Source organism: Mobula hypostoma, chromosome 10 (genome assembly GCF_963921235.1).
Source record: "Mobula hypostoma chromosome 10, sMobHyp1.1, whole genome shotgun sequence".
Classification (NCBI taxonomy): Eukaryota; Metazoa; Chordata; class Chondrichthyes; order Myliobatiformes; family Myliobatidae; genus Mobula; species Mobula hypostoma.
In genome coordinates, this window is record NC_086106.1 from 42,109,967 (window position 1) to 42,118,497 (window position 8,531).

The window sequence follows — 8,531 nt, forward strand, 5'->3', positions numbered from 1 at the left end:
TCTCACTGACATACAGGAGGTCAGACCAAGAGCATCAGATACAGTAGATGAACCCCAACAGACTCACAGATGAAGTGTTGCCTCCTGAATAGCAGTGAGGGACGAGGTGTAGTGTCAGGTGCAATGCTTGTTCCACCCGCTTGCCCTGCACCTCCTCTCTCACTTCCATTCAGGGCCCCAAATACTCCATAGATGCTCCTGGGCCTGCTGAGCTCTTCCAGCATTCTGTGAGTGTTCCATATAAAACATTATATCCTTGTTTTTATGTTCTATTCCTCTCAAAATGAATGCTAACACCTTCCTTATCACTGACTTAACCAACAAATTAACCTTTATGGAATCCTGCTTGAAGACTCCCAAGTCCCTTTGCACCTCTGAGTTTTGAGTTTTCTCTCCAGTCATACAATTGTCTATGCTTTTAAGTTTTCTACCGAAGTGCATGACCATACACTTCCCAACACTGTTTTCCGTCTGCCACCTCTTTGCATATTCTCCTACACTGTCTAAATCCTTCTGCACCTCTCTGCTTCCTCGATACTACCTGCCCCCCACCATCCCCACCGATCTTCGGATCGTTCGCTAGCTTAGCCTCGAAGCCATCAACTCCATCATTGAAATCCTTGATATATAATGTAAAAAGAAGTGGTTCCAACATAACATCCCAACTTCTGTACTCAATACCTTGACTTATGAAAGCCAGTGTGCCAAAAGCTCTCTTTACGACCCTACCTACCTGTGATTTCTTTTTCAAGAAGTTACGGATCTCTCTGTTTGAATGCATTTCTCAGTCCTAACGTTCACGGTGTTAAATTCTCTGTACTACCATAAAATCATAAGCCACAGGAGCAGAATTAGGCCATTTGGCTCATCGTCAGCTCCGCCATTCAATCATGGCTGATCCTTTTCCTCCCCTCCTCAACCCCACCACACAGCCTTCTCCCCGTAACCTTTGGTGCCACGGCCATTGAAGAACTAATCAATTTCTGCCTTAAATACACCCAACGACCTGTCCTCTACAGCTGCCTGTGGTAACAAATTCCACAAATTCACCACCTTTGACTGAAGAACTTTCTCCGCATCTCTGTTTTAAGCGGATGCCCCTGTACCTTGAGGTTCTGCTCTCTTGTCCTAGACTCCCCCACCATGGGAAACATTCTTTCCATCTCTACTCTGCCTAGGACTTCCAATATTCGAAAGGTTTCAATCAGATCCCCTCTCATCCTTCTAAATTCCAGCGAGTACAGGCCCAGATACATCAGATGTTCCTCATATGATAACCCTTTCATTCCCAGACTCATCCTCGTGCACTTCCTCTCAACCCTCTCCAATGCCAGCACATCTTTTCTTAGATAAGGAGCCCAAAACAGTTCACAGTGCTTAAGGTGAGGCGTCAGCAGTGCCTTATAAAGCCTCAGCATCATGTCCCTGCTCTTGTATTGTAGACCTCTTGAAATGAATGCTAACATTGCATTTGCCTTCCTCACCACTGACTCAACCTGCAAGTTACCCTTTAGGGTGTTCTGTAGAAGGACTCCCAAGTCCCTTTGCATCACAAATTTTTGAATTTTTCTTCCCATTTAGAAAATAATCTGAACATTTATCTCTTACTACCAAAATGCATAACTATGCATTTTCCAACATTGTATTTCATTTGCCACTTTCTTGCCCATTCTCCTAATCTATCTGTCCTTCTGCATCCTACCTGCTTCTTCCACACTACTTGCCCCTCCACCAATCTCCGTATCATCTGCAAACTTGCCATCTATTTCATCATCTAAGACATTTATATACAGCACAAAAAGAAATGGTCCAACACCGACCCCTACGGAACACCACGACTCACTGGCAGCCATCCAGAAAGGGATCCTTTTATTCCCACTCGCTGCCTCCGACTAATTAGCCAATGCTCTAACCATGTTAAAAACTTCCCAGTAATACCATGGGCTCTTAACTTGGTAAGCAGCCTCATGTGTGGCACCTTCTGAAAGCCCAAATATACAACGTCCACTGCGTCCCCTTTATCTATCCTACTTGTAATCTCCTCAAAGAATTCCAACAGGTTCGTCAGACAGTATTTTCCCTTAAGAAAACCGTGTTGACTTTGTCCTATCTTGTCCTGTGTCACCAAGTACTCTATAGCCTCATCCTTAACAATCAACTCCCACATCTTCCCAACCACTGAGGTCAGGCTGACTGGTCTATAATTTCCTTTCTGCTGCCTCCCTCCTTTCTTAAAGAGTGAAGTGACATTTGGAATTTTCATACCAGAGTCCAATGATTTTTGAAAGATCATTACAAATGCCTCAACACTCACTACCACTACCTCTTTCAAAACCCCAGTTTGCAGTTCATCTGGTCCAGCTGAAAAAAGTACCTTTTGGTCTTTCAGCTTTTTGAGCACCTTCAACCTTGTAATAGAAACTGCACTCACTTCTCTTCCCTCACACTCTTCAAATCTGGCACACTGCTAGTGTCTTCCACAGTGAGGATTGGTGCAAAATACTTACTTAGTTCATTTGCCACCTCTTGTCCCCCGTTATTATTTCTCTGGGCTCAGTTTCTAGCGGTCCTATATCCACTCTCATTTCTCTTTATCTTTTATATACTTGAAAATGCTTTTTCTATCAACTTTGATATTATTTGCTAGCTTGCTTTCATATTACATCTTTTCCCTCCTAATGATTCTTTTAGTTGCTCTCTCTAGGGTTTTAAAAGCTTCCCAGCATTCTTTCTTCCCACTAATTTTTGCTCTGTTGTATACCCTCTCTTTTGCTTTTACATTAGTTTTGACTTCCCTTGTCAGCTGCGGTTGTAGCATTTTGCCATTCGAGTATTTCTTTTTTTTTGGAATACATTCATCCTGCAACTTCCCCATTTTTTCCCAGAAACTTGTGCCATTGCTGCTCTGCTGTCTTCCCTGCCAGCATCTCTTCCCAATTTACTCTGGCCAATTCCTCTCTCATACCTTTACTTTACTTTCCGTTCCAATTTCCTTTTCTTCACTGAAATATCGCTACATCAGACTCTACTTTCTCCCTATCTGAATCATATTGTGTTCACTGACTCCTAAGAGTTCCTTTACCTTCAGCTCCTAATCGCCTCCAGTTCATTACATAACACCCAATCCAGTGTAGGTGATCCCCCAGCAGGCTCAATGACAAACTGCTCTAAAAACCCATCTCTTAGGCATTCAACAAACTCACTCTCTTGAAATCCATTACCAACCTAATTTTCCCAATCGAGCTGCATAATAAAATCTCCCATGACTACCATAACGTTACCCTTTCGAAACACCTTTTTCCTTTTCCTGTTGTAATCTGTGCTCCATGTCTCAGTTACTGTTGGGAGGCCTGTATATAACTGCCATTACCCTTGCAGTTTCTTATCTGAACTCACAAGGATTCAACATCTTCTGATTCTATGCCACACCCTTCTGCTGATTTGATGCTGTTCTTTACCAGCAGAGCTACACCACCCCCTCCGCCTACCTTCCTATCCCTCCGATACAACGCGTAACCTCATGTGAATATGATTTTGATATCAACATTTAAGAGAAGTTTGGATGGGAGGGGTATGGAGAGCTTTGGTCCAAATGCAGGTTGATGGGATTTGGCAGATTAAATGGTTTGGCACCAACTAGACGGGCCAAAAAGCCTGTTTCTGTGTTGTACTTTTCTCTGACTCTATTGCTTTTTCTTGAAATCAAGGCAGATTAACTCCGGACAAGATGCAGGGCCAATAACCCTGGCTAGATATATCCTTGAGTGTTATATCACACACCTCCCATTTTCAATCTGTTTTACAATGGAATCATCAATTTTTCTCAATATTTAGGAGGATTACCAGGATGCTGCCTGGATTGGATTGTGAGGATAGAAACACAGAAAACCTACAGTACATCACAGGCCTTCGGCCCACAAAGCTGTGCCAAACATGTCCTTACCTTAGAATTACCTAGGCTTATCCACAGCCCTCAATTTTTCCAAGCTCCATGTATCCATCCAGGAGTCTCTTAAAACAGTGGTCCCCAACCACCGGGCCGCGGAAAGGTACCAGGCCGCAAAGCATGTGCTACCGGGCCGCGAGGAAACGATATGATTTGGCAATATGAAACGATATGAGTCAGCTGCACCGTTCCTCATTCCCTGTCACATACTGTCGAACTTGAACACCCCCCCCCCCCCACCATTGGCCAGTCTGGTCCGCAAGAATATTGTCAATCTTAAACTGGTCCGCGGTGCGAAAAAGGTGGGGACCCCTGTCATTTCCGCCTCCACCACCACTGCCGGCAGCCCATTCCACTCACTCACCACTCTCTGAGTAAATAAATTACCCCTGACATCTCCTCCGTACCTACTTCCAAGCACATTAAAGCTATGCCCTCTCGTGCTAGCCATTTCAGCCCTGGGAAAGAGCATCTGATTATCCACACAATCAATGCCATTCATCATCTTAAACACCTCTATAAGGTCACCTCTCATCCTCCATCGCTCCAAGGAGAAAAAGCCGAGTTCACCTATTCTCATAAGGCATGCTCCCCAACATCCTTGTAGATCTCCTCTGCACCCTTTCTATGGTTTCGACGTCCTTCCTGAATTGAGCACAGTACTCCAAGTGGGGTCCGACCAGGGTCCAATATAGCTGTAACATTACCTCTCGGCTCTTAAACTCAATCCCACGATTGGTGAAGGCCAATGCACCGTATGCCTTCTTAGCCACAGAGTTGAGATAGGTTGAGAAAGCTATGGCTTTTCTCCCTGGAGTGAAGGAGGATGAGAGGTGACTCGATAGAGGTGTAGAAACTGGTCAGAGGCATAGATGGAGTGGATAGCCAGGGAAATGCTAAAGCAAGAGGGGATCGGAGGAAAGTATGGGGGAGGGGGAGGTCAGAGGTAATCTTTTTACACAAAGAGCGATGGGTGCGTGGAATGCACTGCCAGTGGCACTGGTAGAGGCAGATACACGAGAAGCATTTAAGAAACTCTTAGATTGCCACATGGATAGAAACATAGGAAACCTACAGCACAACACAGGCTCCTCAGCCCACAAAGTTGTGCTGAACATGTCCCTACCTTAGAAATTACTAGACTTCCCCATAGCCCTCTATTTTTCTAAGCTCCATCTACCTATCCAAAAGTCTCTTAAAAGACCCTATCGTATCCGCCTCCACCACTCTTTCTGGCAGCCCATTCCACGGACTCACCACTTTGAGTAAAAAACCTACCCCTGACATCTCTTCTGTACCTATTCCCCAGCACCTTAAACCTGTGTCCTCTTGTGGCAACCATTTCAGACCTGGGAAAAAGGCTCTGACTATCCACACGATCAATGCCTCTTATCATCTTACACACCTCTATCAGGTCACCTCTCATCCTCCGTCGCTCCAAGGAGAAAAGGCCGAGTTCACTCAACCCATTCTCATAAGTCCTGCTCCCCAGTCCAGGCAACATCCTTGTAAATCTCCTCTGCACCCTTTCTATGGCTTCCACATTCTTCTTGTAGTGAGGCGACCACAGTACTACAAGTGGGGTCTGACCAGGGTCCTATATAGCTGCAACATTACCTCTCGGCTTCTAAATTCAGTTCCATGATTGATGAAGGCCAATACACCGTATGCCTTCTTAACCATAGAGTCAACCTGCGCAGCAGCTTTGAGCGTCCTATGGACTCGGACCCCAAGATCCCTCTGATCCTCCACACTGCCAAGAGTCTTACCATTAATACTATATTCTGCCATCATATTTGACCTACCAAAATGGACCACTTCACGCTTATCTGAGTTGAACTCCATCTGCCACTTCTCAGCCCAGTTTTGCATCCTATCAATGTCCCGCTGTAACCTCTGACAGGCCTCTACACTACCCACAACACCTCCAACCTTTGTGTCTCAGCAAACTTACAAACCATCCCTCCACTTCCACTTCCTCATGCAGGTCATTTATAAAAATCACGGAGAGTAAGGGTCCCAGAACAGATCCCTGAGGCCGACCTCCATGCAGAATATGACCCGTCTACAACCACTCTTTGCCTTCTGTGGGCAAGCCAGTTCTGGATCCACAAAGCAATGTCCCCTTGGATCCCATGCCTCCTTACTTTCTGAATAAACCTTGCATGGGGTACCTTATTAAATGCCTTGCTGAAATCCATATACACTACATCTACTGCTCTTCCTTCATCATTGTGTTTAGTCACATCCTCAAAAAATTAAATCAGGCTCGTAAGGCACGACCTGCCCTTGACAAAGCCATACTGACTATTCCTAATCATGTCATACCTCTCCAAATGTTCATAAATCCTGCCTCTCAGGATCTTCTCCATCAACTTACTGAGGTAGGACTCACTGGTCTATAACTTCCAGGGCTATCTCTACTCCCTTTCTTGAATAAAGGAACAACATCAGCAACCCTCCAATCCTCTAGAACCTCTCCCGTCCCCATTGATGATGCAAAGATCATCACCAGAGGCTCAGCAACCTCCTCCCTCGCCTCCCACAGTAGCTTGGGGTACATCTCATCCGGTCCTGGCGACTTATCCAACTTGATGCTTTCCAAAAGCTCCAGCACATCCTCTTTCTTAATATCTACATGCTCAAGCTTTTCAGTCTGCTGCAAGTCATCACAATAATCACTAAGATCCTTTTCCATAGTGAATACTGAAGTAAAGTATTCATTAAGTACCTTTGCTATTTCCTCCGGTTCCATGCATACTTTCCCACTGTCACACTTATTAGGTCCTATTCTTTCATATCTTATCCTCTTGCTCTTCACATACTTGTAGAATGCCTTGGGGTTTTCCTTAATCCTGCCTGTCAAGGCCTTCTCATGGCCTCTTCTGGCTCTCCTAATTTCCTTCTTAAGCTCCTTCCTACTAGCGTTATAATCTTCTAGATCTCTAACATTGCCTAGCTCTCTGAACCTTTTGTAAGCTTTTCTTTTCTTCATGACTAGATTTATTACAGCCTTTGTACACCACAATTCCTGTACCCTACCATAACTTCCCTGTCTCATCGGAACGTACCCATGCAGAACTCCACACAAACATCCCCTGAACATTTGCCGCATTTCTTCCGTACTTTTCCCTAAGAACATCTGTTTCCAGTCATGCAATATATGTTGTCTGCATGGATTTCAGTGAGACCTTTGACAGGGTCCTGCACGGGAGGCTGGTCCTTACTGTTAAAACTTCTGGCAAGCTGGCAACGTGGGTTAAAAGATGGCCGAGGATGGTGGAGGGTGTTTCAAGCAAAGCTTGGGTTGTGTTTATAGTCAGTTGTACTGTATAGAAGCATGCCCTCTTGTCCATTGCATCTATACTGACAATCACTCCTTGCTATAGTAAACCCACTCAGCCACACTAACTCCACATCCCTCCGTCTTGCTCACTGAACCTGTAGAACAGGCCCATTGGCCCACAATGTTGTTCCAAAGTAACTCTTCCTTTTCAGTCCGGACGAAGGGTCTGGGCCCGAAACGTCACCTGTTTATTCATTTCCATAGGTGCTACCTGACCTGCTGAGGTCCTCCAGCATTTTGTGTGTGTTGCTCTGGGTTTCCAACACCTGCAGACTTTATAATTAAAGCAGCGCCTAATTGAACCATATCCTTTTGCCCGCACGTGGCCGATATCCTCCATTCTCAGCACGTTCATTTGCCTGTCTAACAGTGTCTTAAATACTTCAATGCTCACACAAAACGCTGGAGGAACTCAGCAGGTCAGGCAGCGTCCATGGAAATGAATAACCAGTCGGCGTTTCAGACCGTGACCCTTCACTGGATCGTAAACACTTGTTTCATACCTGCATCCAGTTCCACCAGACCCGTCGGTGTGTTCCAGGTACTCAAATCCTCAGCACATCTTTGAGCTGTTCTCTTCTGGCTCTTACATCTCAACTGTGAGCCGTCTGTCTTTGCCTCAGAATTTTGTAAACTTCTGTCAGCTCGTCCCTCCCTCAGACTCCATCACTCTGGAAAAAGCAACCTCTCTGGTAACATCTGCAGTACCAGTCAGCATGTCTTCTGTACCTTTTTCAGACCCTTTAAAGGGGAGACCAGAGCTGAATTCAGTACTCCAAATGTGACCTAACCAGAGGTTTATCAGGTGACTGTCCAGGTTTTGTTCCTGTCTGCACCACCACCACCTCCTTTGGCAGCTCAGCTACCAACTCCTGCATGAAAAGGTTACTCCTCCGATCTTCTTCAATACATCTTCCCTCTCTCCTTCAACCACTGATGGATAAATCCTGGTTAGAAGTGAAAACCGCACAGTGAGATTTCAGTTAACACCACCACCATCTTCATCATCATGTGGTGTGGGCGATCGTGGTCTCTCCATGGCCACGATTGTTCTTGGCAAATTATCCTGCAGAACTGGTTTGTGCCATTGGCGCCTTCTGGGCCGTGTGTGTCTTTACAAGACGAGGTGACCCCCCCACCCCACAAACCCCCAGCCATTATCAGTGCTCTTCAGAGATTGTCTGCCCGGCGTCAGTGGTCGCACAACTGGGACTTGTGATCTGCACCGGCTGCACACAT